A 21,722-nucleotide genomic window follows, 5' to 3' on the forward strand; every position below is an offset into this window, starting at 1 on the left:
GTAAATGAACTAAGTATGCCCTTGTTTCTATTGTTCAACTCATCGTTGAAATCCGGTGTTTTTCCTCAAGTATGGAAAGAATCTTTTCTTGTACCTATTTTCAAATCGGGGAAAAAATCTGACATTAAAAATTACCGGGGTATAGCAATCTTATCGTGCATACCGAAACTTTTTGAAGCAATAGTGAATCAAAAAATATATAATCAAATAAAAACACTCATAATTGAAAAGCAACATGGATTTGTTAAAGGACGATCTACAGCGACTAATTTACTTGAATTCGTTTCTTATAATATCCACTCTATGGATCAAGGAAATTCCGTTCAGGCTCTATACACGGACTTCAGTAAAGCTTTTGATAGAATCGACATCCCCTTGTTAATTTTTAAACTACATAAAAACGGATTCAGTACACAACTGCTGAAATGGATTGAGTCGTATTTGACAAACCGTACACAAATTGTTAGATTCAATGGTTCACTTTCGAAAAGCATCTCCGTTACATCTGGTGTGCCTCAAGGCTCCCATCTCGGTCCCTTATTATTTATCTTATACGTCAATGACATTACTTATTTACTGAACCAGCTAAACGTGCTTATATACGCAGACGATATGAAGCTTTATATGATAGTCAACAACGAAGAAGATTTCAGGGTGTTTCAAAATGAAATAAATATTTTTTACAAATGGTGCAGTAAAAGTCTTCTTGAACTAAACGTGAAAAAATGTTCACATATTGTATTTACGAGGAAAAAATATCCGTCATATGAAATTGTTACATTAGGAAATGAGCCTGTGGAGAGAATCAATAAGATAAGAGATCTAGGTATTATATTGGACTCAAAACTTACCTTTGTAGATCACTATAACTCAATAATTCAAAATCTGCAGGTTCATCAGCCTTTGCGCGCACTGCTGAGTTCCTGCAGGTTTCACAGTTTATCCTAGGCAGCTGGTAAGGCCACTCCTCCGTATCATAGGAGGACTCATGACTTTTAACTCATGACAAGTGATGTTCCTCACTATATAACTTGAGAAGTTTGCGGGCAAGAAGTTTCCAATCAGTCAACACAGACTTGCCAGGATCCTAATCAACAGGCGCTGTTGAAGGCATGCTTCAACCTAGCAACACAATTGACCATGGGACCATGCAACATAATCCAACCAGGTGATATAATCCGACCATGTGACAGAATCCGAACAAGACCGCGTGATATAATCAGACCACGCAACGTAGTTCGACTACCCAACATAATCGACCATGACACATTATCCGACCATGCAACATAATCAGATTATGCAACTGAAAAAAAAATGCAACATAATCCGATCATGACATAATCAGACCAGATGGTTGATTTGTGACTGGTGAATGTAGTCTTATTGTGGACGTTTCGGCTTCTCAGTCAAAATATAATTTAGAAACAGTACATTTACTTAATGTCCTACGTTTTGGCCATGATCTTGACCATCATCAGGGAAATTCTAAAATTTTTATTGTATTTTAAAACAATTATTTGTTTTACTATTAAAAAAATAGTGTTCGACTTACGGAGTGTGTACTGTTTGTGTCTATTGTATTTCTTATGGCTGGTTTTTTGTTGGATTTTCCGAACCTATTTTTAAAATATATCACTATCAGTTTTTTATAATTTGTTTTGATGTATTATTTTAAGCACGTACCTGAATTTTTAATTTGTTTTTCACTATTTTTTCAAACAAACTGTGATACTCTACGGTATTTTAATATGTCTGTCTCCTAGCGTTCACTTCTTGTTGTCTGTATTGTTTTTATTATCTGTGGTTTTACAAAGTGGAGTTGGATTCTGTTGTGTTTTTCTGTTGTGATAGTATATGTGTGATATTGGTTTGTTTATGTTTTGTTCGGATCAGTTGAGCTGGCGTTCGTTGTTGAAAGTATTTGGTTGGAGTTGTTTTTTCTCTCCCTACGGATTTCTTTGTTGGAGAGAAGGCCTGCGTAGATGATACTCACAATAAAAATGTTAGAATTTCCCTGATGATGGTCAAGATCATGGCCGAAACGTAGGACATTAAGTAAATGTACTGTTTCTAAATTATATTTTGACTGAGAAGCCGAAACGTCCACAATAAGACATAGTCAGACCATGCAACAAAATCCGACTATGTGACATAATCAAACCAAGTGCATTAATCCGATCATGCAACATAATGCAACTGTGACATTATCAGACCATGTGAACTTATCGGACCATATGACATAATCTGACCATGCAACCTACCCAAGTAACCATAAGCACTAAAACATAGCCCTTAAGCAACACTATATTCTTCATATATAACTCTGAGTTAATGCTTGTTTTGCAATATATGCGTATATAATGCCAATTTAATGCAAAAACGGCGAAATAGCGGGCAGAATAAATGCTACCACAACGTAGCCTTTAATAAGCATTACAAATGCTGAATTAGAGCACCCTCAAAAGGTCATTTTTCGCCAGCCGTATAAAAGCATTAACAATGTATACTTAGAACACCTTTTAATTTTTTGATTGAATGATCATAGATTAATTAAAATGAACAAAAATTTAAAAAAATAAATCATTATCTACAGCATCAATCAACCTGCTGAATGAAGGATTATGCCTGCTTAATGAAGGGTTCTATGAAATGAGAAATGATTATAATTGAATTATGAATCACCTTTGATGAGTCTCGTACCAAGGATTCCGCAGCAGCCTTTATCTTTCCTTGCGCCTTTACCATTTCGACCACTCTTGAAGCTGATAATGTAGGTGAAAAAAACCGTACTTCAAGTACTGTTCGGGTCACACCACTTTTTTTATTGCTTCTATGCATTAATAATGCTGACTTAAAAATAAAATGCATTATGAATGGTAATAGAATGCTAACTTCCATTAGAAATGTTGATTAAATGCTGATTAAGAGTTATGGCTTAATGCTTATGGTTACTTGGGTAATCCGACCTTTTGATATAATCGGACCATGCAACATAATTTACTACGTGACTTGATCTGACCATGTGAAATAATCCGATGATGTGACATAATCTGACTATGCAACATAATACGATCATGAAACATAATCCGATTATGCAACATAATCCGATCATGCAACATAATCCGACAATGTGACATAATTGGACCATATGACATTTCCAACCATGCAACATAATCGGACCATGTAATAATACGGTGACATGTAGGATACGAAAGATTCCTTGCCGCTTTAGCCCATCGCCACTGAAGCCCTCTGCACTCTGCCACTGATCGCCTTAGCCGCAGGCTGTCTACACTGCTGAAAGTCTACACTGCTGGTCGTCATCGTTGCTCGCTATCTCTGCAACTGGTTCACGGTGCCACTGAACACTGCAAATCGATATCTGAGTTGAATTACCTCTGGTGGGCCAAACTCAGACCGAAGCGCAGTAGGCAGGGAAAATTAAAATCCATCAAGAGGCGGGGCTTCCGTGTTTTCTTTCTTTTTCTCTTTTTTTTATTTTAGCTTTGTGATGACGTATAATCCTTTAGATGTGATGTCCGTTAATGAGGCTATTTTCGTGGCGCGAGATTCGTTCGCAAATTTCACTTTGCCCCCCCCTCCCCCTATAGTGTTGCCGAGAGACGTAATTCTACGTCAAAAAAAAGCTAAAACACGAGATTCACCAACACTTTGCAATTAGATGCTGGTTACACATTTTATAGACAAATCGCGTAACGTTGCATGGTCCTGACAGATCCCGGAAACGTTATACAATCCGTGTGGAGCACATCTCTCAGATTTTAGCTTTATTTGACAGATTTAAGCTTTTTTATTCAGATTTGAGCTTTCCTATGCTCTTAAGGCAAAAAAAGGTTAAATTTGAAGGAAAAAAAGCTTAAAAACGAGATTCACCAGCACTGGTCATGTTGGTCACACGATACATAGATGGGTCTTGATCGAAGCCAGTTTCGAAATATCGAACACCAACACAATATTTCCCTTTCGGATCCAACATGACTCAACAACAAATGCAAGAAGAGCATAAACATTTAAAAAATAGCTCTTCATTGTCGTTGTTTGAAAATGGAATAATTATTCATTGGTTTTGTTTCCACAATGTTGTTTTGTGTGAGTGGTAAAATCATCGAGTTATTGTACATAATCAACCGAAGATTAAAATCTCAAAAAAAGTAGTATTCGTTAGTTAGTATTCATAGGTTTCTCATTCGCAGCATTCGAATTTTCTTCTACTTGGAAGGATCAAGAGAAAAAGCAAATAAATCAGGAAAGCAATTCCCGTGAAGGGTTGTGTTTAAATACATACATATGTACACTGATCGACATAAGTGCTCGTGTTCTGTTGAAATTTTGGTTGTTTTAACATATAACTTTCCGTCTTATGGAAATGGAGTTTAGTATCATGCTTTTAGATAGATAACATTGCTCAGTATGTATATACATTAGACTAGTTCACTTTTCGGCTTTTTTCGCTGATCACAACGCCACTTACAGGGTTTGATCCTCATTCATTTTCAAGAACTCTGGCCGAATTTGAGCTCATTTGAGTAAGTTTCCAGCGTGCGCTAGAAGTTTTATTGAAAAAAGTCCATTTTTCTGGAAAATTTTCGTAGATGTGTTCTAGCAAGCTGTTGTTAATATAAAATGATAATTTTATAGTGCTCGGTGATTGGTATGACAAGCATTCGTATGGACCTGTTTCAGATAATTGACTAAATCAAATCGAAAAAATTTAAAAAATTCATAAACTACCAACTTTTACAGAAAATTTACTTACAAGTTAAGAGCTTAAAATCAGTAGTAAATAGAAAAAAAAATATTTTCGATATAAACTTTTCATAAAAAGATAGCCTTATTTATAACCTTTAATTTGATGTATAACACTTAATTATCGCAACAGTACAAACAAAGATATTCAAACATTCACATCACATTCTTTGAATCATAATGTTGTCTCCATTCAAGTTTTAGCATCATGCAACCTGCAAAACGTGGCATCAAGAGGACTTGCTTACAACTTGATCAAAGCGCGCGCTTTTTTTAACTCCTGGCCCCGTCATGGGGTACTTGATTGAATAAAATATCCTTTCTTGTGCACAAGTTGGTGTGGAGCAAACTTGAATGAAAAATATTTTATCAAATCAAATTTGTTGCACAGATATTTGAATAACTTTACTAGCACTCTTGCGATCATTTAGTGTTATACATCAAATCAAAGGTTATAAATAAGGCTATCTTTTTATGAAAAGTTTATATCGAAAATATTTTTTTTCTATTTACTACTGATTTTAAGCTCTCAACTTGTATGTAAATTTTCTGTAAAAGTTGGTAGTTTATGAATTTTTAATTTTTTTCGGTTTGATTTAGTCAATTATCTAGAACAGGTCCATACGAATGCTTGTCATACCAATCACCGAGCACTATAAAATTATCATTTTATATTAACAACAGCTTGCTAGAACACATCTACGGAAATTTTCCAGAAAAATGGACTTTTTTCAATAAAACTCCTAGCGCACGCTGGAAACTTACTCAAATGAGCTCAAATTTGGCCAGAGTACTTGAAAATGAATGAGGGTCAAACCCTGTAAGTGGCGTTGTGATCAGCGAAAAAAGCCGAAAAGTGAACTAGTCTAATATACATTTAAAAATATGCAAATATCTCATATTAGTTAGTGTTACTGTAAATTGAAACAAATGCTATGAGTTAGCATGTGTCGAATACTTTTGTCCATCAATGTATGTATCTTAAACACATTAAAATGAAGAATCCAGCTATTAGAAGAGCCGCCACCGACTATGGTCTAGAAGATAGCGATCAAGTCTTCTAAGTCAAAGATAATAACATCGAATCCCGGTCACGGCATACAAAGTACTCTTCTGGTTTTAGGGTTTACAAAATTCTAACCATCATATCCCCGAGAGATGTACGGTTGGTTTAGTATTAGATCTCTTTCGAGAAACATGAAGTTGCACTGAGATCCTAAATGTGTGTGTTCGTTTTAGAAGAGCGTTCGCCACTTTTTGTTTAAGCCCCTGTATGTTTGAACTGAATAAATTAATGTTTTCGCAGGTCTATTTTAGATTACGCATGTTTATATGGGAGGATTAACTGTCTTAATTAACAAACCTTCCATGAACCTTGAAGGCCTATTTATAAAAAGCCTGATTTTCGGAAATATTCTTTTAAGGCTCATGACTCCGGTTTTAACTAATTTTACCCACGCGTAGCCAATCAAATCGAAGGACCTCCTGAAGTGGTCCACGCACCAAGCTTAACAAAATTGCTACCGGATTAGCCCCCGTACTCGAGTCGCTACGCATAAACCTGTATTTCTATGTTTCCAGGTTTAGTTCGAGCCACTCGGAAATTGTCATTATTATGCCTATACATATGTGAATTAGCCCTCACATGATGATGAGCAACATTTACACTGCCCTGAAAAGTGGCCATTTTTTTCTTGTTATTTACGCCAAAATAAGCTGACTCGATCTGTTCCTCTCTGATAACGCAAAACAACCCACCGCACGATGAAACGACCATAAGAAACGGCCACGCCATTCACCATTTGGATTGAGGCATGCGCTAAGGTCATTCCGGTTGAGGCACGGCACAACATTGCGCCCGAATTGGCGAGGCGCGTGGATCAACTTTTTATTTAGTGTGCTATTTTTTTCCTGATATTTTGCCGATTTGGTTGTTTTTTTTAATTTCATCTTCGGTCGGCTTTGACACAAAAATAATATAAATCAATATAATCCTGAGCCCCGAAAGTCGAAGTGATGGCCTCTTGGGTACCGGCGAACCGTAAATGTTATCGCGGGCGCAAAAAAAGTGTATTCAGAGGTTTCCGTGTGATCTAGAACCTTGCGATTGCTGTATTTAGCTAGTTGGCTGTCTGCGGAACAAGCCGCGCGCTGGCTGAATATCCTCCCAAAGAGTTTAGTGAGACAACAGAGTAAAAAAACTTAACTTTGATCAGGAACTATTAAATTAGCCGCATTGTAAAAAGTTGATAATTTCCTATAAATAAAGTTCAGCTGAAACTTGGAAAAAAGATTATTTAAAAGATACAATTTTCAGTAATTTACTAATAAATTGACCTTGTTTTCACAGCTTTTTATTCAGGGTTTAAACTTAAAACTTGTTAAACTTACAAAATCAATAAACGTGATTTAGCTCTTATAACTCATTACAGGATATCAGATACCTGCTGGACCTTAATAACCATCTCACGATATCCAGAGGTGTTAATGGACCCAGACCGCTTATGTACCATGTGAAAAATATTGAAAAATATCAAGTAAAATTTAACAGTAAATGCTCAGTCAAAATGCCAAGATCGGCGGACACGTTGTAGGAGTGGTGTTAAACATACATATGAATAATCAACCGGTTGATCTTGATGGAATTTCCAAAACCTAATAGCCATCTTCCCACGTTTAGAGATGTGTTTTTTCGATGGTCAAAGTTGTACCCCTCCCCTATCAAGATACACGTGTTTGGCTTAATCTTTGAACGAAAAAAAAACATGTGGATTCAAATTATCTTAGATTTATGATACAGAATGATCTCAAAGTTGCGTAGATGTTGTTAACATTTGGAGCTTTGCAGAGAAATATTGAAGTTATTTTAAGGTGCTCATTAGACTGCCTCAAATTTGTATGGGAAATTCAAAACCTGTGAAATGTTGTGCGCTGCAGGCTAAAATTGATGCTGGCCTAGTACAAGATCTCATGCCAAATTTGGGCCAGATCGGACCACGGGAAGGGGTCGCTCAACGAGCCTGAAGTTTGTATGGGATTTTGAGACATTTTGTTCGGGAGAAACATGAAAATCCAGTTTTTCATCAATAACTTTGGTTCCTGTCGGCCAATTTCTTTCAAAAACGGGTTTTCTCAAAGCCTGGATTATGACAAATATTTCATCCGAAGACTGCACATCGATAAGAGTTAAAATAAAAAAGTTATTAAGCTTCAAAAATGGGGTAACTTTTTTTACGGTGGTATTCATCACTGTTAATGAGGCGTCAATATGTTCGACCGCCCCGACTTATTAACAGTGATGAATACCATCCTTAAAAAAGTTACCCCATTTTTGAAGCCTAATAACTTTTTTATCTTAACTTTTATCGATATGCAGTCTTCGGATGAAATATTTGTCATAATTTAGGCTTTAAGAAAACCCGTTTTTGAAAGAAATCGGCCGACGGGAACTAAAGTAATTGATGAAAAACTGGATTTCCATGTTTCTTTCGAACAAAATGTTTCAAAATCCCATACAAACTTCAGGCTCGTTGAGCGACCCTTTCCCGTGGTCCGATCTGGCCCAAATTTGGCATGAGATCTTGTACTAGGCCCAGGATCAATTTTAGCCTGCAGCGTATAACTTTTTCAAAAGTCGGGTCATTTGGGGCAGTCTAGTGCTCATGCATAAGACTGGAGTAAATAATAAAATTATAAGTTTTAATGTCTTTTGAACGTGAACGCCAACAAGAACCGTCCTAAAAGATAAAAAAATAGATAAGCGTCCAAATTCCAGGACTTGATCTACATATAGAAGCTTTGAAACAGTCTTTTTCCTTAAATTGGTATTCTTTAATTCACTCATGATACCTATACCGATCCATGAACGCATCATGGATCGCAAATTCATTGAAATGAGAGAATTTTGAATTTCGATGTATCATATTTCGGCAACTACTGAACTAGATTCTACAAATTTGTATTTTCGAGTTTTCAAAATTGTAAGAAATAAGTTTAACAATAGTGAGATAAATGACTGATCTTCTTCAAATTATCAACAATTTGAAATTAATTATTTGAAACATACTTGGAGACTCTCATTCCGTAAATGGGTAAATTCCTGTATCGTTAACATTTGGTTTACTCATCGCAAACAATAAGTTTACTCAAATGTTGTCAGAATAGCGTGAGCGTGTAAGACACAATAGATCATTCAGTAAAGTAATGTTGTGAAAGATAGTCGCGTTCATTCTGTGGTGTAAAAAATGTGATTTTTGTGAAGCGTGATTTCGGATGTTTGCTACCCTACATGGAGTCACTACAAAAATGACTACAAAAACTTTGCAAAATATTGTTTCATTGTAAAAATGGTTACTTGTAAATATTGGGCTAATTGCAACTATGTGCTTATACCAATCAATTTAGACTCGAGATATACATCAATTCTAAGTCATTTCGAGATTTATTCTATATGGACCAATAGCAAGATGTTACAGTTGGAGCTAATGCTAAAAGCATTAGCTGTTTTTAAGCTAAACCTATCCTTAAAAACGGTTTCGAACTAAAATGTTATGTAGAGAAATAATTCCATCAGTGTTAATTCAGGGAATAGATTTGATGAAAATTAATATTGAAAGGCATATGAAAAAAATTGAACTCACATCTTGAGTCCTTCCGGGGATCAGGTATTAACGTTCTACTTCAGCAAAAAACCTGGGGTATCGGACTTCGACACTCGACCAGTATCAATTTGGTACGCCAGGTTGCTGTAGTAAAATGTTAATTCATTGGATCCCAGAAGGCGCAATATGCGAGTTCAATTCCTACCGAGAGACAAGAAGAATTATTTTCTGATTGCCTTTCAACATTAATTTTTATGTATTCCCTAAAATTTCTTATTACACAATGTTAGTTTGAAAAATGCTGAAAAATTTTCAGGAACTCAATCAAGGCTTTCAAGCCCTGAATCTAATTATATAAAAACGGATTTCTGTCTGTCTGTTCCCTATAGACTCGGAAACTACTGAACCGATTTGCTTAAAACTTGACAGATGGGTGCTTCTGTGGCCGGGGAAGGTTCCTTTTATAGTTTGAGAGCCCTCCCTCTTACTGGAAGGGGGGGGGGTCTTCCAAGTAAAAGAGAAATGTTTGCATAACTAGCGAACCATTCAAGCAAATGGTACCTAATTTGGCATGGGAGGGTATTGTGGTACGAAGAATGTTTCTTTGAATATTTGGTACCCCTCCCTGATTTCAGTGCGGAAACAGGAAAGAGAGAAGGAAGCAAGCTTACAAGTTTTTACATGACTTAAGAACTTATGAAGCTAATGGATCCAAATTTGGCATGAAATGATATTGAAAAACGAAAAATGATTCTATGATTGTATAAGTTTCTTCCTTCTTCCAGTAGGGATACAGGAAAGGAGGAGGGGGCTTCCATACCTTTTCTATTGCAAAAGTTGAGAACTATTCTAGCAAATGGAAAATAAAATTTCTTGAAGGGTTATTTGAGGGCGAGAAACAGTTCTATGAATTTTTGGTGCCCCTGCCTCTTTCCATTGAGAAAATAGAAAGGGGGAAGCGGGCTCTTTTACAATTTTCAGCTAATCAATCAAATTGAACCGAATTTGGTATGGGAAGGTATTTGAATAAAGGAAAATGTTACTAAGATACTTTGAGAACCCTCTATTCATCCAGTGGGGAAATTTTAAGAGGAGAGGATGCTCTCATACAATTTTTTACATTACTCGGAACTTATCCAGCAAATAGAACCATGTTCAGTTTGGGAGGGTATTTGAGTACCAGGAATGTTTCCATGAATGAATTTATATTCGGCAAATCAGTTCAGTTTCTTATAAAAAATTTTCAATCCTACGTTTAGGTGTCATATAACACCTTCATCAGGGATCCTACAATTTGTGTGGTTTAAAAAGTGTAATGAATTGTGTTTTAAAAATTTTTTACACGCAAAACACTTATCAGTACTTTTAGGCGGTATGATTGTTATAACATAGTTTCTTCTTGCGTTGTTTCCTGGCTATCGGTATTTTTGGCGTTTGTTTTCTTTTTTTTATGGCTATCGGTATTTTTGACATTTGGTTTTTTATAATTGTGTTTGTGTAATATATCTAATACTGAGGCAAAGATAGTGTTGAGATTGTTTATCTGTGCGTTGGTTGACTGTATTCTTGGTGTTAAATATATTACACATCTCTAGAAAGTTTAGAGCGTGTTTGTTGAAGCTACTATCCAGTACGCTAGTCTTACTGAGGTCGAATGTGTGCCCTGTCTCTAAACTGTGTTCGATGAGAGCTGTGTTGTCTTTCTCTTTCTGTCTATTGGTTGCTGTAGTGTTGTTGATATTTCTATATTGTTTTGTCCCTAGTACTTTCATGTTGCTACGATGTCCTGAGAGTCGTTGGTCAAGCGTATTCTTGGTGAGTCCAATGTATACGCATGGACAGGGCTCTTCACATGGAGTCTGGTAAACAACATTGAATTTCTCTCCGATCCTCATTGGGTCTTTCTCACGTGTATGTAGATCTTCTACTGTTAGGTTCCTCCTGCTGGCGATTCTGACGTTGGGGTAGTCGGTGGCTAGACATTAGATGAGTCGTTCGATGAGCAGTGGAATATAGGGCACCGAACGATAAACTATTTCTGTGCTGGATATGTTGTCGGATGATTCTTTATTTTCAGGTGGATGGATGGCTTTCGGGATATCGGAATGGCTGGTTTCTGGATCGGATACTGAATCAGCTTGTGGATTTTTGTGTAGTGTTGTGATGATCGGAGTTTTGATGGAATCTGGCTGATGAAGTGTGGAATTATTGGTGGATGATTGGTTTTGGCCGGTGTTATTGTGTGGTTTGGAACACAGTTTAGAGACAGGGCACACATTCGTCCTTAGTAAGACTAGCGTACTGGATAGTAGCTTCAACAAACACACTCTAAACTTTCTAGAGATGTGTCATATATTTAACACCAAGAATACAGTCAACCAACGCAGAGATGTCCGGAAAAGCTTTCCGCAGCGTTAGCTCTAACAAAGCTGTGTTGCAAAACTATCTCAAAATGAAGAATAGGGGCTTAAATAAACCTGGGAAAACATAACAGAGGCTTAGTTTGGATTTAACTGCAAGATAGTGCTGCCATCTACGACTTGAAATTAGACAAAGTGTGGTTTACTGAAAAAAATCTAAGTTTTTGAATTCCAACCTATTTTTTTCTGATTCAAAATAAACCCAGAATGTTTGTTTCATAACTTCACGTCATTTTTATGAAGAAAGTAAGAAGTTTGGTAAAAAATTACAGCTCAAATACCAAATTCCTTAACGCTAGAGGAGCATCCCAGACAACCAGAAGTCGTATTTTCTCTTACAGATTACATCGTATAGAATGTTATTTATACTCATTTTCGTATATCTGCACCTACAATGTGCGGTCCATGCATATTCTTTATCGTATTTAAAAGCATTGCATGATTTAATTACGACAAAAAGAGAGACTCGTATTTATGTACATATGAACTCGACCTTTGTGTACGACAATTCGCAAAAAATCAGTGAAACGACCGATATACGGTGATCAGCCGTGACTGAGAGATTTTGTCGTGCTATGCATAAAATAATTCGAAATAAAAAACGTATATAACTGCATTGATTCGTAATAATGTGCATGCAATCGTAAACCTTTGCAAATTAATTCGCATGTCTGATTTTCGTTAAACGTATTTGCAGGCAATCGTAAAAGAATACAAAAAAGTTCAACAAAATCGTTTATGATAATGGGACATCGATGATTTGGATCGTATTAAAGGAGACTTCAAAATATTGGTCTATTTTTAGATCATCGATGACGTGTTCGACGATTTAAAAGATTTAAGTTATAAAAATATACGATTTGCTTTTGGTTTAATGCCTTTGAAGCAAATCCCCTTGAAATTATATATTCCAGATAGCGTCGAGGAACCATCATGAGCTGCAGATCGTATGGTCAGGGGATCAAGTCCAGGTACTAACAATAACTTCATGAACGTTGAAAAAAATCAGCAATCAGGCAAATAATAAATTTGTACGATATAAACTTGAATTTGACAGCAAAAAACGCATTTCTTTGAAATAATTTTATTTTTATTATTTTTGAAGATGAACAAACCAATTGGTTTAAAGTACAAAAAAAAAATAATAATCTTATTTTTATTCAACTGACGGAAAATGAGAGCCCTGCACTCAAGTCGCAAAAGACGACCAAATAAGTCGTCAAACTTTCCATATTGTTACGAAAAATGTCGTATGTTACAACCTCAATCTTCTATATGATGATGTAAATTGTCATAGTATATTCCAAAAAGAATCAGGGTAGTCGTAAATGACGCATGATAAGTCGTGCAAATCGTAATTTAATACAATCCAAATCAAGAATATGTTTGCAAATGCACCTATATGGCCTCCAAAATTATATGTATATACTGGTTTTGCTACATTATATACGATATGTTTACACGTATATTTGCACGTATATTTGCGTTGCAAATTCGAAATACCCACCAAATGGTTGTCTGGGATTTCTTAAAACCCCCTTTTAAAACCTTTGGAATTCTAGAAAACTCCCTAAAATACAGTTATCTATTCAAATAGTTTGTAGAAGCATTATTATTCACTTTTATACAGTAAATTTTTAGAAATAATATCGATTTTGTTGAAAAACACAAGTGGTACTATTCTTATTTCGCACTCTTTTTCACATTTTTGGTCCTCAACGCCAATTGTTACGTCCAAAAAAAGTAAATTATGCTTGATTTATCCGTTAAACAATTAAAAACAAACTGTAGAAGAAAATTTCGGTGATTTACAATCATTCATATTTTAACAACCAAAACAAATAGTGGTACTATTCTTATTTCGCTCACTGTAGTTTGAAACCCCCTTCTACTGCTAAAAGGAAGATATAAAATGGAACGATGGTGCGAATTTTTTGAATAACTTGACAATTTTTCGAGAATGGAACCATGTACGGGATGAGTTCGTATTTGTATACAAGACATGTTTTTCTGTTTTAGATCCCTTACCGTTTTTGTACCGATTCGATAACTAATCGAGAAAATGAGACCAAATTTGACAGGCTTCTTGTTGGTTTGATACATAGTATGAATTCTTAGTGCCAATGCACAGTGGTCCGAAAGGGCAAAAACTTGGAAATTTTATTCCTAGCGCTTTTGTCTTTCATTTTATCTCTTAGTGTTTTGAGATCATTTGTTTCGTTGTACATGTTTCATAACTTGAAAGCATCAACTTTTAGTCAAAGTCTACTATGGAAAAATTGAAAATTCTAACTTTTTGCAAAAGGATAAGGGCGCATACATTTAGGGGTAAAAGTACTAGAAACAATCCTATTAGCCGAAATCATAAAAACTAATGTTCGGTTAGATGAAATTTTGAGATCAACAAACGCGTGATACAAAACAATACTATTCCAGGTATTAAGTAGGGTATCAAAAAATTGCATGATGTCTGGTGGCTCAACCAACCTGTATGTGGCCGACAAAAACATGTTTAGAGGTTTTGCAAACACGATCTTTGAAAAAAGTCCGCTTTCAAAAATATGCTTTTAAATTAATTCTGGGTCCAAAGATTTTCACAAAATTTATATAATTTAAATTTTTTTAATTTTGTTTGGGTTAAATTCTACACGTAAAAAATAAAAAATGAACCAAATTTGTATCAAAAAAAAATTTTGTCGGTCCAAAAATTTTGTATTCAACTGACCAAAATGTGTACCTAGCGTAATTTTTTTTATACCAATACCATTAAAAGATGCAAATTTTTATGCACTTAAACTTTGCTGAACAAAGCATGATGCTTGTATCATCGTGTGAAGAGCTATTTACGGTTTAATCCTCAATAAAAATCACGATTTTGGATATTTTTATTTAATTTATCAAATTTGTGTTAACAAATACCTACTTGGAAATCAAAAACTTACAAAAAAATAGATTTGGATGGTTTAAGGAAGTTATCAGAAAGTCATATACTAAATTTGAGCTGAATCTGACAGCGGGAAGGGGTTGCACTGAATCTCAAGTGTGGAAAGGATTCTGAGAAATTGTGTTCTGAAGAAGCATAAAAGATTGGTTTTTTATCAAATATTTGTTTTCTTTATCAATCGATTGCTTAAATATGTTGACAATATTAAAATTTTAACTAGCACCAACATTTCACCCGAAGACTGCAACTCGATTGGACTTAAAACAAAAAAACTTATGGCGGTTCAAAGATTGAATTTTGGAAGCAAATGTTGGACAAAGTTGTTCAGTGAAAAATTTCCTTAGAAGCATTCATTAATTGTTATAAAATTCATTACCAGGCTCAGTTTCACAGAACAAACAAAAATGAAGTAGATTTTTCAGAACACAATATTTATCTATGTCATAAATACAAACATAAAAATTCAAATTTACTCATGTTACGTTACTTAAAATTTATGAAAAAAAATCATGGATGAGTTTTGAACCATAACAGTTAAGACCACAGGGTTTGAGAAATTCAAAAATTACCCCAAGTTGACTCAGTCTGTTGTACAATACATATTTTGAAGCTATGATTTTTTTTATTTTTTCAAAAAAAAAAATTAAAGCTTCGTCCGTCTCAAAGTGGCTTATGGATAGTTTGACGAGACTTTACGAACTTCTTTTAAGCTAACATTTTGAGGTGATGTTTAACGTGGTTTAAGATGAAGAGCGTATTAACAGATGAGTTTTTTGAATTTCATTTCAAAAAGTTTAGTTTAATAAGATGATTTCGGTCTTTAAAAATAATAATATGTTTTCCACAAAAGAAAAAATAGATTTTCCTTGCATATTTGGCAAATTTAAAAATCTGCTGAGCAATACATCTGGTTTTGTGTTGTTATGACACATTGAAATCCTGGAATTCCCGATCCCGATCACATCCTCTAGTCGAATGCTGACTCATTTTAAATTCATTCAAATGCCAATACCTTTCCGAGAAAGCTGGAGTTCCCCAAAGTAATAACAGAGGAAAAAAAGTGTTTATAGTTCAACAGGTTCAAAAGATTGGCAATAATGGCAAGCGCGTGCAGAGATTATCAACGACCCGGTTCAACGTCTTTGGTCTTCTCTCTGATTGGCTCCGCGGACGATCTGCTAGCTGCTGGACAAGGAGAAATGCTAATTCGCATCGGAACGAGACAGAGAACCGATCAAGAAAAATTCGGTTGAGAGTCTTTTCGTTTCCCAATGAGATATGCAAATTCGGTTCGATTTTGTCCAAAATGTTAGCTGCTTCTTCGATGAGAAATCCTAAGTCCTTTAAAATTGAGGCTTTTGTTGAAAAAAAAAACTAAAAAAATATGTCATTATTAAGGGAACAACAAAGTTACCACTATCTATCAATCTTCCGACCACGACCTCCGGAATTTCCTTCGATTGAACTGTAAAGGTGGCAAAAAAAGCGTTGAACAATGCCCATAATTTCGGCATCGTTTGATTAGATAAAATTGGTTTAACATTTATAATTTGTGTGTAAGTGTGTGTGTGTGTTTCGAAATTGGATGTTGTTTTCGAAAAGTCCGCTATCATCATGGGCACGTTTTCGTAATAATTTTTTGATGGCACGTGGAGCTATTTTTAGAACAATCATTTATCAGATGGGTTTATCAGTCCATTTTTTTCTGCGGGTTAGTGTTTTCGAGTCTTTTTTTTATGGCGTCTGACCATTTGTCAATGAAACTCTGCGCAATTTGCGTTGGTTTCCTGTTTAAATGATAAGACTAGGCAAACTTCAATGGCACAGGTGAAAATGGTCATTATCTCATTGAGTCAAGTTTAATTTCAGTTGATAAATTGTCGACACTTAGTCATCGTCGAAAGTTTTTAATTTATATATTCTTGTTTCAAAATTTTCGATCAATTTCAAATTCTATTATCAATGGTATTTGTTCGTTTTAAATAAGGAAAAAAATAAAGTTTTTGAGAACTACAAAAATTTTATGAATCTTTTTTAAATTTCTTAAATTTAAAATAGTTCAAGGGAAAGATTGTTTGCATTTTTTTTTCGAATGTCTTAATTAAAATTTCCGATTAATTAAGCCTGTAGCAAATCGGTCGATTTAGCTAAGCAAATGAAACCTGTAAAACAGGTCAGGGCGCGTGGCTCAGCTTATGTTGAGCATTATCAAATTGGGAGCGGTACAGGAAGACATTTTTTACTAGAATTTGCACGTTAGAAATACGATTAACGCTTTTTTTTTAAATGAAAACATGTAGGTAACATTTCAGCGGAAAGAATGACAGCAGAGGTATAAATTTAAATAAGAAAATAAACCGCACGTCAACACTGGGTTATATCAAATTTTTGAACCTCATGACCAATTATCATTAGCAATTTTGATAATGGACTTTAAAACAAGTCGTTTATTTTTCTTTGAACCATTCCGACCAATGAGGCAGCGGCAGAGTGTCTTTTATTTTTCAAGCAATGTTTCGAAAGAAAGTATTTGCTGATAATTTATAATAAGGCTTTTTTTTTGCTGGCGAAGATTAGAATTTTTGAAGGGGTGAAAGTCAAAAGATTTATTGACAAAAGTTATCACAAAAAATTCGGAACAGGAATGATTTATGACTTAACATTTTTTTTGATTGACTGTGTCAGATGAAAATTTTTGTTTTTTCTGTTTTTGACAAACAAACTGGATTCCATTTGCTGTGTTCTGATATCAGAATTTGTGGTAAGAAGTATTTATATTCACTTTAGTGAAGTTCTCTGTTTCAGAATCATATTTCGTAAGTAAGAACTAGAAATTTGTAATTTGAAAAAGATGATTATCGTTATTTATTAGGATTATTCAGAGAAAATGCGCTTCAAATTTGTTCAATTTTTGATATATTTTCGTATTTGAGAAGTTTCTTTGAATCGAAACAGTGTTCAGAAAATTTATAAATTATCAAAGTTTTGAAGCAAATGTAGATTGAAACATTAAAAAAAACATCGTTAGGTATACTTAATTCAAATTTTTGACTTATCACTTGCACCTCTTTAATCCTGAGGGCATTGTATTGAACTGCGATAAAGTCAATAAAATGTGATCTTCACGTTAGATACTTACTGAAACACGAGACATGAATTTAAAACCAATAAATGAAAGCTCATAGTTTATAAACAAACTAGCTGACCCGGTAAACTTCGTTTTACCTTCTTAAGTATAAATCGTAATAAATGTTTAAGTTGAATTTGTATTGGGACCACCTTCCATAAAAAGTGAGATTCTTGAAACTATTATACTAACCATCTCTGACCCAAAAACCCTCGGATACCAAATTTCACTTCATTCCGACCGACCATTCATACGTGATGTTGTTACAAAGAAAACGCCTCCATTTTTATATATAAGAAGTTGTACAGGGATAATTTTGTATGAGGACTCCCCTTTCATAAAAAGTGAGATTCTTGAAACGATTATACAAACGTGATGTTGTTACAAAGAAAATGCCTCCATTTTTATATATAAGATGGGAAGAGATAACTTTGTATGGGGACCCCCCTTTAATAAAAAGTGAGATTCTTGAAACTATTATACAAACCTTCTCTGACACAAAAAAACCCTCGGATACCAAATTTCACTTCATTCCGACCAACCATTCATACGTGATGTTGTTACAAAGAAAATGCCTCCATTTTTATATATAAGATATTCAGAAAAAGTTATAGTAATTTATATTTTAGTTTGACTATATACCATTCATACGTGATGTTGTTACAAAGAAAATGCCTCCATTTTTATATATAAGATATTCAGAAAAAGTTATAGTAATTTATATTTTAGTTTGACTCTATGTGTGGATAAATAAAAATATAAACACTTATTTTGCTTAAATTTTTTTTAACAATCCTTCAAAAACCGACACACACAATTTAATTTCATAGGGTCAGTATAGAAAATTCAAAACACGCTGCATAAATTAAAATAACATAACTAAGGGTTCTGGAACGAAAGATCCATTCTGATAGAATGAAACATCAAAAAGATCCATTTTGGATCAACATTCCGTTTGTTTCTCAGAATATCTTCAAATCTAATTTTAATTGCAAATGTTCTTTTCAGGAATTGAAAGTTCAGGTTCAAAAATCTTTGTTCTGTAGATTCCGCAGCCTGACTTCTGAAAATTTTTCATCTGGTGTGAAGCAAATCAACAATTTCTGTTGATTTCTTTTATAGAACTTCACAATAACATTCCCTTCAGGAAGCTAATCAAAGAAAAACGAAAGAAAAGTGCGTGCATTTTCATCGCATTGCTGAACTCGCGAGACGCGAGCCTGGTTCTATGAGATTGACGAACATAAAACCCGAATGGAAAGCTTCGCGCACGACTTCGGGACCCGATCGTTAACCGACACAGTCAAACGAATCAACTTCGGCTGCTCGATACCGATCCAAGCAGCCGAACGAAGCTTGTGTTTACAATCGTTCGTGGACCGGTGACAAACCAAGGGGGAACGGTTTAGCATACACCCAGCAGGAGGATGACGACAACGAAGGGATCTGCTGAAGCTGAAAATGGAAGAACAACAAGCCGAAGTCTGCCACGGGAAGAAGCAACCCTACTCGTCGTCGTTGTCGGTGCCTCGCGCGTTTCGTCAAAATGTTGTGCCGTACCTCCACGTGCGAACAAAATTTCCCATTCCTTCTGACTGACTGACTGACTGGTGTTGGTATTTTTGTTCGTTGTTTTTCGGTCGTCGTAGCCCGTTCGGTCATGGGCGTCATGATGGGTGGGTAGGTAGTCGGCCGAAGGTTTTGAGCAGGCGAACGCGGGATGAGGGGACTCAGACCGGCTTGTGTGTGCATTCATCTTTTGCCTCGACTCCCACCCAACCCCAGCTCGGCGGCTGTTCTTCCCTGTTTCCCGGCCCCTGGCAATATATTATCGGGGAGCGGGGTTGCTGTACGAATTTCTAGCGTGGAAGAAACCGATCCGTTCTGCCCGAAATCCCGGTCCCCGTCAACCTAACCCGAGTCGAAACGATGGTGGATGTGATGATGATTTCAGCGATCGTCGTTGGTTGAATCATCCCCGACTCCACCATCCCAGCCCAATCGAAACCCGTTGCCATCGCAACCGCACTCAACCCTTTGTTCCGGATGTTTTTGGCGACCGAAAGTTTCGAATGCCTATCTATGCCTCCAATAGAGTAGGTCGGTTTTTCCTGCCTACTTGGACCGTGGTTGATATACAATGTTAAAGCAGCCAGCGTGTTTTCTCAACGTCAAAGAACTGAGGCAGGGACATTTTTCTTTGTCTTCGACTAATGCCTGCATCCTTAGAAATGTGTCTGTGCATTTGCAAGTTTTAAAATATTGAAATGTAAACAAAATTAAATTTAAATTTTGAGAGATGAATGAACTTTAAGTTTGAAGTCACAATAAATCAACAACAAACAAGAAAAATTTTTAGTTAAATTGTTGGAGACTTGAAAAAAAAATAAACTCAGAAATTTGAATCGGCTTGTGCTTTCAAATTGTTTGAATTTTAAATTTTTTTAAATTACAAATCTAATCTTTTATTGAATCAAAAGAATATAAGGATATGAACTTACCATTTAAACATGGTTAATGTACTCGAATATCAAATAGTTCCTTTGAATAACAAGAAACTGAAGTTTCTGTTTGTTTTGTAGCAGAATATTGTCTGAGTCATATTTAAGTTACATTACGATATGTCCAAAACTATAAATTTTGTAAAAATCGGATGAGAAACAAGGGAGTAATAGCGGTTTTAAGCAAGGAGTGTCAAATTGACACTGAAGGTTTGATTAGGGAGTTTTTAAGGGTTTTCAGGGTGCGTCCAAAAAAAAAAAAAAAAGATACAAAATTGAAAATTCCAAGAATTTATTGAGGGTCTCCGAAGATTTTTTTTATTTGTATGCACCCGAATAAAGTTACAAGCCTCCAAACTTCCAATAGTGTTATTTCGATACTCAAGAGCGGATAAGCGTTAATTAGAAACAAAAATAATTAAATTTAGTCCCTAAAATATCTTTTTTTTTTTAAATATATTCTTACCTTATTACTCCAATGATTTCATCTGAATGTAAATATCTGAAAGAGAAAAACAAAAAAGATGATGGTCAGAAGAATAACAATCTTCAAATTTTTCGTATTAAGCTCAACGGTTTCAAATGCATGGCTACACAGAAAATTTATTTGACTATTACTTGTCACTGAAACTGCAACCTTTAAAATAAATTAACCTGTAATTAACAAAACCTGTAATTTTAAATTGTTTTCCTTGAAAGTTAACGAAGATGCATTTACTATTACAGTAAATGTCCTGTAAAAAAGTTGTACACTGAAAATTAAATGTCACGTAATTCGTTTTTCGACCTGTAAAATTACGGTAAATGTCCTGCTCCTTTTTGTTACAAGACATTTGCGTAATTTTACAGGAAATAATTTTTGCTGTGTAGGTCCCAAAAACTTTTGTTTAGCCTTTTATAAGGTTTGGAATATTATTTAGTAATCAACGAAAGAAATTTCAAAAGCATAGATAATTATAACTAAACTAGAAAGACAGAATCGATTTTCTAAATATCCAATGCCCTCATCCACTGTAATTTAAAACAATTCGGATATTGGAAAATTCATAATGAAACTACTACCGATAATAAATGTTAATATCAAGACTTCTGCTTTTAAAGGCGCTTAACCGTGGCCTAGAGGATAGCTTTCAAGTCTTCTAAGCCAAGTCATGAGATCGAATCTCGGTCACTGCATACATAGCACTCTTTCTGTGGGTTGGTGGTGTTAGCATTTGTAAGATGCTAGCCTTCATTCCTTGAAAGATGTGCGCCTTAGAGTTAAGTAAAGCTATCGCGGTGTTTCTGCCTTATGCGCAATTGCCAAAATATTTGAGCTAGTTGTTTTAGACCCTATCTTCTCGTACTGCAAACCATATTTTT

General features: G+C 35.1%; 1 protein-coding gene across 1 annotated transcript in view; it reads right to left on the reverse strand.

The window, feature by feature from the left end:
* Positions 1–21,722, reverse strand: part of LOC129744051 (Krueppel homolog 1) — a 111,485-nt gene that overhangs the window by 53,608 nt on the left and 36,155 nt on the right. Inside the window, exon 2 of the mRNA XM_055736381.1 lies at positions 20,827–20,862. The gene's annotated coding sequence lies outside the window, so the exon portion shown is untranslated. The remainder of the gene's footprint in view (positions 1–20,826; positions 20,863–21,722) is intronic.

Source organism: Uranotaenia lowii, chromosome 2 (genome assembly GCF_029784155.1).
Source record: "Uranotaenia lowii strain MFRU-FL chromosome 2, ASM2978415v1, whole genome shotgun sequence".
Classification (NCBI taxonomy): Eukaryota; Metazoa; Arthropoda; class Insecta; order Diptera; family Culicidae; genus Uranotaenia; species Uranotaenia lowii.